Below are 15,074 nucleotides of genomic sequence, written 5' to 3' on the forward strand. Positions count from 1 at the left end.
ATAAAAACTGTCATATTCCTGACTTGGTACAGGCATTTTCTTATGTTGAAAATGGTGGAGTGAACCAAGTTTTATAGATAGCTAAACCTCTCACCTGTGTTACAATCGCATCAAATTCCATTATATTGACAACGATGTGTGAACAAAACAAACAGAAATAATAGATAAAAATGTCAAAAATAGGGGTACAGCAGTCAACAGTGTGTTATTATCTTAATCACTATAAAAAAAAATATGTAACAAAGAAGCACATCAAGAATATTAGCAAAAATTAAAGACAAGTATACACAAATTTACCATAGTATTATAACACAATAACGGGATGTGTAAATACAGACCCACGTCATATATGTTTCAAAAATACATAAAAGTTAGTGTTGTTAACCGGTTAACGGTCGGAAGGACCGAATATCGAATACCAAAAACGCTAACCCGTTAACTGGACCTTTTTCAATTTTAACAGATTTTTATATAAATGAGTATTGAAATCATGAAAATTTTTGTTCTATTTAAAAATTAGCTTCCTGGTTATTAGTTTGACACATCAATTGTCCAGTATATTGATTGCTATTGTTAATCCAAAAACATAGCATTAATTAGAACTAAGACAACTTGTGTAAAAGCTCGGGGCAAGATCATAAGTGAACATATTAGTAGAACTGTTTTTCTAAACAGTTAATTTAAATATGTTATCTGATTAAATTTACGATTGACTTATTTTTTTTAAAATTTTTTGATCTAATATTGCGTAGACCTTCATGTGAATAAGAAACCTCCATCGTGCAAGGCTTTGTCAATGCCAACCCAAAAATTGTGAAATGCAATTCGACGTGAATATAATAAATATATACTTAATGGTACGAGTAACAGGCTAAATAATTTCAAATCTTAAATACTCCACATTATGTTATGAGACATCAAGAGAAAATGAAAAATCATCGGTTTCAGACATTTTCAATTGGACGAGATCTAAGGAAAGGGATTCATATAAGTTGCAAAACTTGTTTCCCAATCCACTATAAATAAACATGTTTAAACTAAAGAATTGTAAACTTTATTAAGATGATAAACAACGACAGTACCCATAATCTATACTTCAAGACCATCGTGTACTATTTGTGAAGTCGATTCGAGATACTTATTAGCAAGGTCTTGATACCTTCCGATGAACATTTTTAGAAAAATGAAGAGAATTTCTTTGACATACAACCTATTCAACAACTTTTAAATACCGAATAAGTTGGGAGTGGTTAAACAACTGAAAATTTTCTAAAACTATAAAAAGGCTGCTGGACCAGACAACATCAAAACCAATGACACTGAAAAAAACTAGCCTACCCAGTAAAATTTCCATACCTAACCATTATTTACATTTTTTTCGATGGAGACAAGGTAGATACCTGATGACTGTCGAACTGCAAATGACACTCCGGCATATAAGAAAGTTCAGAAATACATACCAGCCAACTATAGGCCAACATCACTAACATGTATATATGCTGCAAAAGAGGTGCGAAAGATACCAGAGGACCGTCAAACTCATAGATTGAAAATAAACCATCAACGTCATGACTAAAAAGCAAAAAAAGCATACAGACAAATAATAGTACACAAGACATAACATAGAAAACTAAAGACTAAGCAACATGAACCCAACCAAACACTGGGGTCTCATCTGCTCCGGAAGGATAATTAGCAGCACCTCCTCCACATGTGGCATCCGTCGTGTTGCTCATATTATTACAAACCCGGTAAATAGTCGGGTCATATTCGTGGTAAAAATGGAAGTGGGTTGTAGTTAAGACATAAGGAAAAAGTAAAATCACAAAAATACTGAACTTAGGGGACGACCATTTGATATTCGAGGGGGGGGGGGGGGTGTCAGGAGGATTTGTTTTTGATCGGTTATTTATTTTTGTAAACTAAGAGGACAGATTATTCATTTTCTGCACTATTGAAGCAAGATTTTTCATTTTCATTAAAGCAAGGGACTTATTACTCATTTTCATTGTTTTCATTTTTGGTTGTAACTAACCCGCCTTTTTAAAAAGTATTGGCCAACACATGTCGCCGAGCAGCGCGAGGCAAAAATTTTTGAAGGGTTTTGAAGCACTGATGGCACAAAAAGCTATAGCACAAATGGTGCAAAATCATGCTTTCTAGGTGTTCCGAAGACCCTTTCATAATCTGAAAATGCAAGTTTTGTTTATATAATTGTTTGACAATGTTTTGGTCTCAAAGCAAAATGTATAAATTCAGTGTTAGACTTAAGTTTCTAGGGACAACATCAAAAGACCAATGTGCATGATAAAGCAAAATTGAAATCACATAGTTAAGTCACTGGCTGCTGTGTTTTTTTTTTTAAACTCATGTTCAAGTTCATAACAAAATTACTAGATTACAAAAGGAATACTAACAGAATACAGAAAGGCAATCAATGAACAAAAGACAAATAAATAAGAAACATTGATCCCGAAAAATCAGGGCTACGTCTGAGGGAAAACAGAACTTGCTTTTTGCAAGGCACTCTCCATGAACATAATGAACCCAATTTGATATGGAGACAAGCGTTTGGTTTTGAAATTTCCTACATGAGGCATTTGCCTTTATGTAGTTATGGCCCTGTTAAAATAAAAGTGAGGTAAGGTTTCCTGAGACAATATACCTCAAGTTAAATGAAACTAATTTTCAGACATTTCAAGAATATTTAAATAATATTTATACTTTTATTATTAACAAATTGGGAAGTGTTTCACGATTTTTTTTGGGGGAAAAAAGATGAATTGATGAAAAATCGGGTGCCATCTCATACTTTAGATTAGACCTGCTGAGTTATTTATTTTCAATACATTGCAAGTCAGGTAATTTATTTTCAAACTTCCACAGAACAAACCAATTTTTGTGATTATCAAGGCTGAGTTATTTATTTTCAAAATCGTCCTGCACCCCCCCCCCCCCCACCCCCGAATATCAAATGGTCGTCCCCTTAGAGGAAAATCAATTCGGAAAGTCCATAATGACATGGCAAAATTAAAATACAAAGCGCTTCAAAAACGATTGGACATATCCAATATCATCTGTGAAACGGTTATTCCTAAACGGTTAACCAACTAGTGATGGCGTCCGTAAAATTTATTAAGGCTTAATTTCAACTTCAAGCTTCCTTATGAGCAGCAACCCTGTATCAAGGAAATCATCATCGGAAATACAAGCCCGGGAATATCGTATCAATTGGGAGATATACTAGTATATTTAAAAAAAGAAGATGTGGTATGATTGCCAATGAGACAACTGTCCACAAGAGACCAAATGACACAAACATTAACAACTATAGGTCACCGTAAGGCCTTCAACAATGAGCCCATACCGCATAGTCAGCTATAAAAGGCCTCGGTATGACGAAGTAAAACAATTCAAACGAGAAAACTAACGGCCTTATTTATATAAAAAATGAACGAAAAACAAATATGTAACACATACACAAACGACAACCACTGAATTACAGGCTCCTGACTTGGGACAGACACATAAATGAATAATGTGGCGGGGTTAAACATGTTAGCGGGATCCCAACGCTCCCTCTAACCTGGGACAGTGGTATAACAGTGAAACATAAGAACGAACAATAAAAATACGCCGTATGCAAGCGCTGTTGGAATGTTGCTACATAGAAATGGAAAGTTCACAATTGTGAAGCTGAAATCATCTCTTTTGTCGTAAAGTTTTGTTTCCAACCGACATTCATTGTCCTTGTATCTGTTGTATCCTTTATCTCTGTATTTGAATTTTGAATTATTTAGTGAAAGAACATCATCTATATAGCGGAAAGTAGAGTTAAAGGATATTGCTAGTAACTTCTTATCTTTTTTCCTAAGAAGTTCCTTTATGAAGTCAGCCTCATAATAATAAAGAAACAAGTCGGCAAGAAGAGGGGCACAATTGGTTCCCATTGAAATGCCGACAGTCTGTTAAAAACACGTCCCCGAAACGTAACAAATATGTTGTCAATCAAGAAATCAAGCATCTTGATAATGTCAGTTTCAGAGAATAGTTTGTTGGAATCAGATTGATTCTTTACAAAGTAGGATTTATCCCTCCCCAAGACAAGATACTTGTGTCTACGTTTGCCATTCATTTTATGAAACTCTTTCAATTTGTCTTTAAGTTTGAAATGGGGAATACTTGTGTAAAGTGTAGAAAAGTCAAATGTTTTTATACTATTGCACGATGAGAGAGGTTTAGATTGTATGTACTCACATCTGATTAACGCCACCTCTAGAAAAGACAGTTTCCCAATAACTTTGAAGCCCGGCTTTGTGAGCTGATGAAATAGATGTTAATGATTTAAAAAGAGGTTTCGTGGAGCACTTGGAAGACCCAGCAATATACTGTTGTTTGTAAGAAAACTTATGTAGTTTAGGTATCCAATACAATGATGGAAGATCCGATTCTACATCTTTCTTTTGAATTCCAAAGAAACATAGAACAGACCTATGAGTATCCAGGAATTCCTCTTTGGTAAGTGTCGTGAGGGTATATATTGAGTTTCCAAGCTAATTGTCAATACCTAATTCATTTATCAAGCAGTTTATGTAATCAGATTTACACACAGAAACGATGTTGTTTGGGGCTTTATCTGGACAACAACATATTTGTTATGGAGGTAGGACAAGTGTTTTGAAACATTTGGGTCTTTAAAGATTGACGTAGCATGAGTATCAATAGACCCATTTAGTTTCATAATTCTGGTTTGTATCAACGACCTTACAGCCTTAATCCATTCAGAAAGAGTATCTACGTCTTCTTCTCGCGCTTATCCAATTATACCTAGCATAATCTTCGACTGAATCCATCAATATTTTGAAGTTGTATTTCCAATTGATGTATTTAGGCTCACGATATTTCGGACCTTTGAATAACACATTTCGCAGGGAAGTGTTATTGACAATGTTAGTCTCAAGTAAAAACTTTGCAGCCGGATTTTATGTGAATTGGGAACTAGCACAGGTGCAATGAATCAGAAGGATTAGATTTGAAGTCGTCAATATTGAGATCCTGCAATACGTGTTTGTAATTGAAAATCTTAGTTGAAATTAGTTTGGTATAGGTATAAATATAAAGGCAACAGTAGTATGTCGCTGTTCAAAATTCCTAAACCGATAGAGAAAAAAACATCTGGGTTACAAACTAAAACTGAGTGAAACGTATAAGACATTATTGGTACAGACAGATCTTTAAAATAAGGATGTATTTTCGACTAAACTTATTTATGATGCATGTTGCCTAAGTTGACGCAATCGAGGCCTTAGTTGGCAAAGGAAAGTTGAAGAAATCATCTTTTCAAATTTCATCTTTTCCAATGCGAACTGGTTTGAAATGTCTGTGACTAGCAATATCCTAAATGATAGCGGTAAGTTTGTATTGGTTTGAATGAGGGTTTGTAACAGTGGTTTCCAAACATAAATTGAACGGAGAATAAAGTTTTGAAAGAGGAATATTAAAGAATAAAGTTTCGTGCGAATGTGATGGATACCTAAAGGCTTTTGCATAAATGACAGCAAGATTTAGTCATTAACAGAGACATCATGCAGAGTAGGTGATGTATAATGACGATGACCATGACTGCGTCTAAGTCGAGGAGTAGAGTTGAAAGTATGCATTACTTTCACCAAGCTACAGGAAGAACTAGATATAATACGCATACCATCAATTTAGTCATTGCAAACATATGATGCAAAAGTTCCCAACTGTCGAATTCACTAGTCCTCTTTTTGTCTACGGAGAGGCGTTGCAAGTTGAGGATTATTATTTCTTGTGTGTGTATGTCTGTTTTTTCGATAATGCGCACTGAACAGAAACGATGGAATGATCAGGCTGATTAACATGATGGTTAAGAATGTCGTTTGCATTGAGATTGGATTGATATTTGATATATGGCTGCACATACGTTTGTTAAGCCTTCTTTTCGTTTCATCGACGTATACCAATCCGCAAAGGTTACAGTCTAATCTGAAGACGACATTTATAGATTTACAATTCAGATCATTGTAACTTCCAGTAAAATAAGACTTTTTAGTTAAACTGCAAGTGAATTGTGCATCTGTTATTAAATTATCACAAGTTTTGCAGCCATTTGCTTCACATTTCGAAATGAGACAGTGTTGTTCAGAGTCATCAAAATACAAAATGTCTTTAAGGGGAACTGAATATGGCTGTGTATGATAAGATAAGATAAGATAATTTTTATTTACCAATCATGGTGCCCAAAATTTGAGCTATACAATTGAATGAATTACAAAATAAAGCACAGAAAATGATTCAAATGATTACAGTACATTTAAACAAATCAAAAAACAAAAACCAAAACCAACAACACATGAATACAAATTCACACTAATTAACCTGATATAAACCAAGTTATTGACACAACGTAGTTGTTATGAGTGCCACTGTGACCTAAAAGAGGGACGAACGATACCAGAGGGACAGTCAACCTCATAAATCGACAATAAACTGACAACGCCATGGCTAAAAATGAAAAGGACAAACAGACAAACAATAGTACACATGAAACAACATAGAAAACTAAAGAATAAAAAACAAGAACCCCACAAAAAACTAGGGGTGATCTCAGGTGCACCGGAAGGGTGAGCCGATCCTACTCCACATGTGGCACCCGTCGTGTTGCTTATGAGATAACAAATCCGGTAAATAGTCTAATTCGGTAGGTCACATTTATGACAGGGAAGGGGACTTTAGTTACGACGTAAGGAACATATCCGATATCATTCGTGAAACGGTTATTCCATAACGGTCAACCAACTCGTGATGGCGTCCGTAAAATTTACGAAAAGATGATTTCAACTCCACCATTTGGAACTCTTGATTTAAAAGCTTCCTTGTGAGCAACAACCCTCTATCAAGAAAATCATGATAGGAAATGCAAGGACGGGAATATCGTATCAATTGGGAGATATATACACCGTATGCAGGTGCTGCTGGAATATTGCTACTTAGAAATGGAAAGTTCACAATGGAAAACTGAAATCGTCTCTTTTGTCGTAAAGTTTTGTTTTCAATCGACCTTCATTGTCAATTTCTAGATGTAAGTCAAGATATGAGGCCGACTTAACTGCATCTGTTGTATCCTTTATCTCTAGTTCAATGGGATAGATGCATTCGACATAGTCACAAAATTTTGAATTATTTAGTGTAAGAACATCATCTATATAGCGGAAAGTAGAGTTAAAGGATATTGCTAGTAACTTCTTATCTTTTTTCCTAAGAAGTTCCTTTATGAAGTCAGCCTCATAATAATAAAGAAACACGGCGAGAAGAGGGGCACAATTCGTTCCCATTGGAACGACAATAGTCTGTTAAAAAACACGTCAAATATGTTGTCTATCAAGAAATCAAGCATCTTGATAATGTCAGTTTCAGAGATTTTTTTGTTTGAATCAGAGTGATTCTTTACAATATGGATTTGTCCCTTCCTAAGACATGATACTTGTATCTTCGTTGGCCATTCTTTTTTATGAAACAAAGCAATACCAACTCTTTCAATTTGTCTTTTAGTTTAGAATGTGGAATACTTTTATAAAGTGTAGAAAAGTCAAATGTTTTAATACTATTACAAGATGAAAGAGAGTTAGATTGTATATACTCTTAAAGATCTTTGGAATTTTTAAGTATCCACATCTGATTCATGCCACCTCTAGAATAGGCAGTTTCACAATAGCTTTGAAGCCCGTCTTTGATTGCTGGTAAAATAGATGTTAATAATTTAGAAAGAGGTTTCGTGGAGCACTTGGAAGATGTATATTCTTCTCTTCTCTTCTGTGCGTGATTTCCAACAGTACTATTGCTATAGTCAAAAGTATGATGATCTGAATGAGTCATGTTTGATATTTGTCATGTCTGGTGATGAGGGGGACACCTGTCGTATCAGACGACACCGTGTCCATGGTGACGTCTGTTTCTCGGACCTTTTTATACTGGACGACGTCCGAGTAAGTATCCTGTTAGATCTTTGGAAATTCATGCAGTTTTGCTACTGAACGGATGATGTCCTCAGGAACAAAATGTCCACCAGGAGAGACATCGACTCAGTGGTAATAAATGGGCGAAAGCTATCAGAGGGACATTCAAACTCATGAAATACTCTACATATAAATGGAAAGTTCACAATTGGGAAGCTGAAATCCTCTCTTTTGCCGTAAAGTCTTATTTTCAACCGACCCTAATGATCATTATCAATTTCTAGATGTAAATCAAGATATGATTAGTTATCAAAGGTACCAGGATTATAATTTAGTACGCCAGACGCGCGTTTCGTCTACATAAGACTCATCAGTGACGCTCATATCAAAATATTTATAAAGCCAAACAAGTACGAAGTTGAAGAGCATTGAGGATCCAAAATTCCAAAAAGTTGTGCCAAATACGGCTAAGGTAATCTATTCCTGGGATAAGAAAATGAGGCAGATTTTAATTAATCTGTTGTATCCTTATCTCAAGTTCGATGGGATAGATGCGTTCAATATAGTCATTAAATTTCAAATGATTAAGGAGAGAACATCATCTATATAAAGCGGAAAGTAAATTATATTGCTAAATTCTTTTCTTTTTTAATAAAAAGTTCATGTATGAATACAGACATAAGAATAACGGACAATTCGGCATGAAGAAGGACACATTTGGTTCCCATTGGGATGCCGATAGCTTGTTGAAAAACACAACCTCCAAACGTAACAAATATGTTGCCAATCAAGAAATCATGCATCTTCATAATATTAATTTTAGAGAGAAAAAAATGTTTGAATCAGAGTGAATTCTCTTCGATGGTACGTACAGTTGTATCTTTACTATCTCTTTGAATTTCAATGTGATATGTTTTTGTTTGCGACAGACATTTGCTTTATATTCCTCATGAAATATTATTCTTCCTCAGATGTTACTTTTTATCTTTAAAACTGTAGGACAATGTTTTTTTTCCGAGATGTAGTCAAAAGACCTGAAGCTCCACATGTGGCGCAGTAGCTAATCGGTCCTATCCTCTCCCCAATATTGGACTCATGGTTTGACGATTCGTATCTCTGCTTGATTTTTCCTGTTGGATGTCATATATCATATTAAAAAAAACCTACATGATGTCTGCTGAGGTGTCAAAATAACTGTGTGTCTCCATTAAGAAGGAGCTAACCGGCAGCATTTAATATTAAAGGGGGCGGGGTTAGGATGAAACAAATACTGCATTTTTGTTAGTTTCAATCATTGTCCTGTCTTTTTATTTTTTAATTCTATTCGGTTCTGCCTTTTTTTCTGTTAGTTTATCCAAACATTTTTTTTACATAAATTGTCATCCTGCTCTTTTTTTGGGGGGGGGGGGGGGGGGGGGCAAAGTTGCTCAACCTGCCTTTTATTTTATTCAAAACTCCTGTCCTGCTATTTTTTTTATATTTCATCCAAATCCTCCCTAAAAATCAAATGGTATCTCCCTTGTTTATTTTAATCATTTATCCCCTTCACATCCTTCATTACATGCCGAAAAAAATCTTTGCGAAATTTAAGGTGCTCCAAATGTACGGAGGAACTTTACGGAAGAAGTATTAGCCATCGACGCCATTTTGAATTTTGTACGAAAGTGTCCGAACTTTTCAAAACAAATTTATTAAAATTTATTAATTAATTTTCTTATCAGGTGATTATAATCATCAAACCAATTTAGCAATAAATTTCGTATGAGGAAAAAGGTAAAAGTTTCATAACGCATTTTAATTTAAATTTGTTTGCGCGCCATTTCACGTTGCCTGGTTCATCGAGGGTGGCCAAGTCCAACCCTGTATATCCTATGAAGGAAAGAAAACTTTATATGTACCAAAACTGACTGAAGCAGATGAAACTAATGGCTGTTGGATAAAAAAGTAAACAACCTAGTAAGTAGAAAATTTTTTATAATGTATGAATCGATATTGGTAGCAAGAAAACCGATGAAAACGTGTCCTAACATTTCTTCTTTGACGTGACCATCTCGGTCTCAGATTTCAAAACACAGAAATGTTGCGTGAAACTGTTCGACCGTAGTTTCTCATTGCCAAATAATTTGGTCATGTACATTTCCCCCCATTAACACACATAGCATACGCTTGCAAGTCCCCACTTTTGACATTTGCAAATATAAATTCTGTTCGGTATGTTTAGACATGTTTTTACACTGAATAATTTCTTGTCTGTTATTTTGTACACACAAATTATCTACTTCATACTTTAATATTGTGATGAATAGAATTAGAAATATTCAGTTTTGTTTATTAATTGTATTCTATGATTTATTTAAGTATGTATGTAGAACCTTGATGTATTTTTTTAATAGAAATTTGCCAAGGGAGATAATTACTGTATTTTAAACTAGAAATAAATAAAAATATAAGGTACATCATTTCATCAGACAATAAAAAGATAGGTTTGTCTAAATGTCCAGAATTGCATGTTCGAAACGAACTAGACAAATGATTTTGGACCACCTATCTAGAAAACTAGATAAGATAGAAAACATTCAAATTTCTTGTTCACTGACACTGTTTTAGTGTTTAAAACATTTCAAAGTGTTCAGTTCGTGTTTAATAGCTTTATTTGACTGTAGAGGAACATTTTTCTACTGAAAGCACTATCTCTTTTCAGCTTATATATTTTAATATGAAATATAATAAACAAAACAAACATACACCACTCACAAGATCTCCAAAGACATAGTCACAGCAAATCTTTAATATTACATGTCATGGTCAGAAGCATATAGATACGATACAAATGGCATTAAGGAGTTAATTATAGTATAGAAATATTAAAATAACAGTAAGCAATCATTTAATATTAAACAAATTAGCAACTGTAGCACACCAAGCAGAAATTAAAGCATTAATTATTATCAATCATGTTACTGCTATCTGACAACATTACAGTAGGATTTAACATGTACTATGACCATGTCCATAACTTATGCAATTAGATGAATGTATTCATACAATTATTATTTGAATGTCCCCACTGTAGCAGAGTGATTTTTGGATTGTCAAAATGCGGGGGGAAATTGTGTATTTACTCAAATTGATTCAGATATTTTACACGCCCCTACCGGAAGTTCACCATTTGACATGTGTTTGATTGTAGAATAAATAGTCATATAATGTTTAATTTTGTTGCATTCTGTTATGAATTGTTGCATTTTGTCCATAACAGATACTTCTGAAGGAGATTCAGATGACAGAAATCATTCACAATCCTCAAAATTTGATTGTTTGAAAAGTTATTTTTCAGAAAGAAAAAAAATTCAAGGGTGGGTTTTTTTAACTAGGGTCAGTCGGGTAACTGGAACCCACACACATATTTTTACTGGGCCTGAACCAACAACAACCACTGAATCATAGCAGTGTATCCCAAACTCTGTCTGACGGACAAAAAATCATTCAGACAGACAGAAATTTAAAAATATTTTGGTTGAATATATAGTAGAAAAGTCAAAATTTCTCTTTCGGTCAGACAAAACATTAAACAGTTTAACACAGACTGGCATAGTTTCCTGACTATCCCATTTACAAATCGAAATTGCTAATTTTATGCCAAAATTTTTGTTTCCATTCCCTCACAAAATTAAGCAAATGACATCTTTGTGTCGGACCCAATTTCAGGCAAATTAGTCTACTGTTTGAGGCTGTCAAAATGAAAATTGCTGTTGGTCCTGGTTACCTTGGCTTCCAAATCAACTATGTAGTTCAAAAGCTGCTTAACAAAGGGAAAAATGGCTGATTTTTTTTCTCATAAATTTTCATTATCTAACTTTAGTTTGCCTCAACCAAATATTATGAAACTTATTATACACAATGCTTATAACCACAAAACTCAGATCCAGTTTGAATTATGGATGCGTCACTTTTACCGTTTTAGAGTTATGCCCTTTACAAATCTTTGTTTGCCTCAACCATATGGTAATAAACTTATACAGAATGCTTATTTAAACAAAATACAGATCAAGTTTGAAATTTGGTTGTGTCACTTTACTGTTCCTCAGTTATGTCCCTTTATTACTTTATTTGATATGCAAGTCAGGGCATCATCTGTGTCTGGACACATTACAAGTCTATTTCTTGATAGTCGCTTTATTTTTTTTTACCCCTTTCAGATCAAACATCTCGTGATAAATCCTTAAACCAACAATTTTTTTAAATCTTGGCTTAAGTTGTTGTAATTGAAATAAAGAAAGAGATATTTCTTTTATTTAGATATCCAATGGGTCATTTCAGAGTTGTCAGACTTTTCTTTTAGATCATGCAGTGGATATAGAAAAATAAAAAGATGTATGATTGCCAGTGAGACAACTCTTCATTAGAGATCAAATGATGTAATAGCTAGAATTTTTTCGTCAGGTCATGAATGACCTTACAATGTAAAAAATAAGCAAAAACTTTAACCTCCAGGTAAACCTAAAAACTTTTAAATTATATAAGGAAGGTCCATACAAACTGACAATCAAACGATATTATCTATCATACATGTATCGAGTGGAAAACAAATATCATATTAATAACTTTGGCACAGATGTATTCCAGAAGAAAATGGTAGGTTAACCATTGCTTTATAGCTAGCTTTACCTCCCACTTGTATGAGAGATCTTCATACTAAGTTCCCATATATTAACAAAATTGGTTGATTAACCCAAACAGACACAACAAGGAATTAGTCAATTATTAGCAACCCTGAGGTTTTGTAAATATCTAGTGTTGACTGATGTTTGTAGGTGGTACTTTCAATTTGTAAATATTCAGAGAAATTCATACCACATTGCAAGCTGTGAAAGGCCCAACATGACAAATGTATAGCAGTTCTAACAAGAACACTAAATTTTTTATAAGCTGCCAACTAAAAGTTCTAATTTATTCTTGCAACATCGAGGCAGGTGACTGCCAAACGGTGTCCATGCATTTTCTCATGAACTGTTCTACCAAAGCTTCTCACATCTTGTATGTTGTAATGATTCTGATGACAAAATGGATGTCAAGTTTGATATTGACGATTTTTACTTTCACCGTTCAGGAGTTGTTTCTTGACAGATTGAAAAATGGTGTTTGCAGTCATGATCATGCTTTAACTCATGAACCATTCAATCAAAGCTTTTAAAATTTTAATATATGTTGTAACTTGTGAAAAATGAAGGTCAAGTTGAAGTCAAATATTGATGATTGTACATGTCACTTTTACCATTCAGGAGTTTTGATTCTTGTGATATTGAAAAATGCCAGGACACAAATAAAATATGTTAAAACATCCAGTTTTCTGTTAATCTGAAATTCATTGTTTACTTCTGTTCATTATAAGAAGTCTATTTTACAAAACACTTATTTCATGCCCCTGCAGTAGCGGAGGAGCATTATGTTTTCTCCTTGTCCCAAAGTTGGTTTGCGATCTTTCACTTTAGTTTGCCTCAACCACAGTGGTTTCCGTTAAAGTTTGGCAATGGTAGCCAATATATACAGTTAAATACAAGAAAAGCAGAAACTTTAGGAGCCCTGGCACACTAAATTGTAGGGGCCATTGGCAAGTGGGCCCCTGTTAATTCATAGATGCCAACTATTACGATTTTTCCGTAGTTTTTCCGATTTTGCGATATAAACTACGCTATTACGGTCAAAGTCGAATAGTTACGGATTCCCAATCACCGACGTTCAATTTTGTAAAACGCGGATTTTTATCATTACTTTTCCGTCCGGGTCCAGTATTTAGGAAACGCCAATCTAATGCTTCCGGTTTCTCGGGAGTTATCAACCTATTGTTGGGTAACTAATTGACTTCCGAAGAGTCAAACTTGCATTTTATTAAGTAGCTTTTTCCCTTTCTCTACTTCTCCTTGACAAAACAAAAATGTTTGAGTCGAGAGCATCTGAACAATTAATGAATGGAATACATACTACAGACAACATGTTAAATGACAAATTTTAGTGTACATCACTTTGCAACCACTCGTCAGTAATTTTGATTGGTAAATGCACGTTTAATATAAATGATTACTGAAAACTTTTCAAAAATACGGAAAATTTGATAGTTTGTTACTGATTGTGTCAAAAGGGGGTTGGCATCTATGCTAATTTCAAACCCTGCTCAACCATATGTTATATAATTTTATATGCAGTGCTTATTACAGATTCAACCACAAAACACAGATCAAATTTGAATTTTGGTGTCATCATTTTAACCATTCTAAAGGTATATATCCCTTTGCAAATGGAAAAATTGCTGAATTTTTTTCGTTTTTGTTCTCCAACTTTAGTTTGCCTCTACCAAATGTTATGAAACTTATACACTATGCTTATTACCACAAAACACAGATCAAGTTTGCATTTTGGTGGTGTCACTTTCAACCATTCTAGAGTTATGCTCCTGTACAAATGGAGAATTCTGCGTTCTCTTACTTTAGTTTGCCTCAACCAAATGCTACGAAACATATACACAATGCTTTTAACTTTAAAATGCACATCAAGTTTGAATTTGATGATGTCACTTTTACTGTTCTAGAGTTATGCTTGTTTATAATATTGATTGAAACATTGCTGATTTTTTGTTTACCTTTTCTATCTTGAGTTCACCTCTACCAAATGTTATGAAACTTATTCACAACAGGGCGCCATTACACGCCAAAACCACCTGTAGGAAACACTAATACTATTACCTCAAAACTCGGGGGCGGATGCAGGAATTTTCGAAAGGGGGTGTGCTAACCCAGGGCAAAGGGGGGGTGCAAAACATATGTCCCGATACAAATGCATTGATCGGCAAAAATAAAGGGGGGGTGCGCACCCCCGGAACCCCCCCCCCCCCCCCCCCCCTGGATCCGCCTCTGAAACTCAGATCAAGTACACATTTGGGTAGCATCACTTTTATTTTTCTTCAGTTATTTCCCTTTGTAACTTTATAAGATAAGTGGGGGGATCTTCTGTGTCCCATGGACACAATTCCCATTTATTTAATTGCAGATTTGAAAAGCCAGGGGGAGAAACTTAATTTGCCAATAGAAAAGCAAAAGA

This window comes from Mytilus edulis, unplaced genomic scaffold (genome assembly GCF_963676685.1).
Source record: "Mytilus edulis unplaced genomic scaffold, xbMytEdul2.2 SCAFFOLD_948, whole genome shotgun sequence".
Taxonomy (NCBI): domain Eukaryota; kingdom Metazoa; phylum Mollusca; class Bivalvia; order Mytilida; family Mytilidae; genus Mytilus; species Mytilus edulis.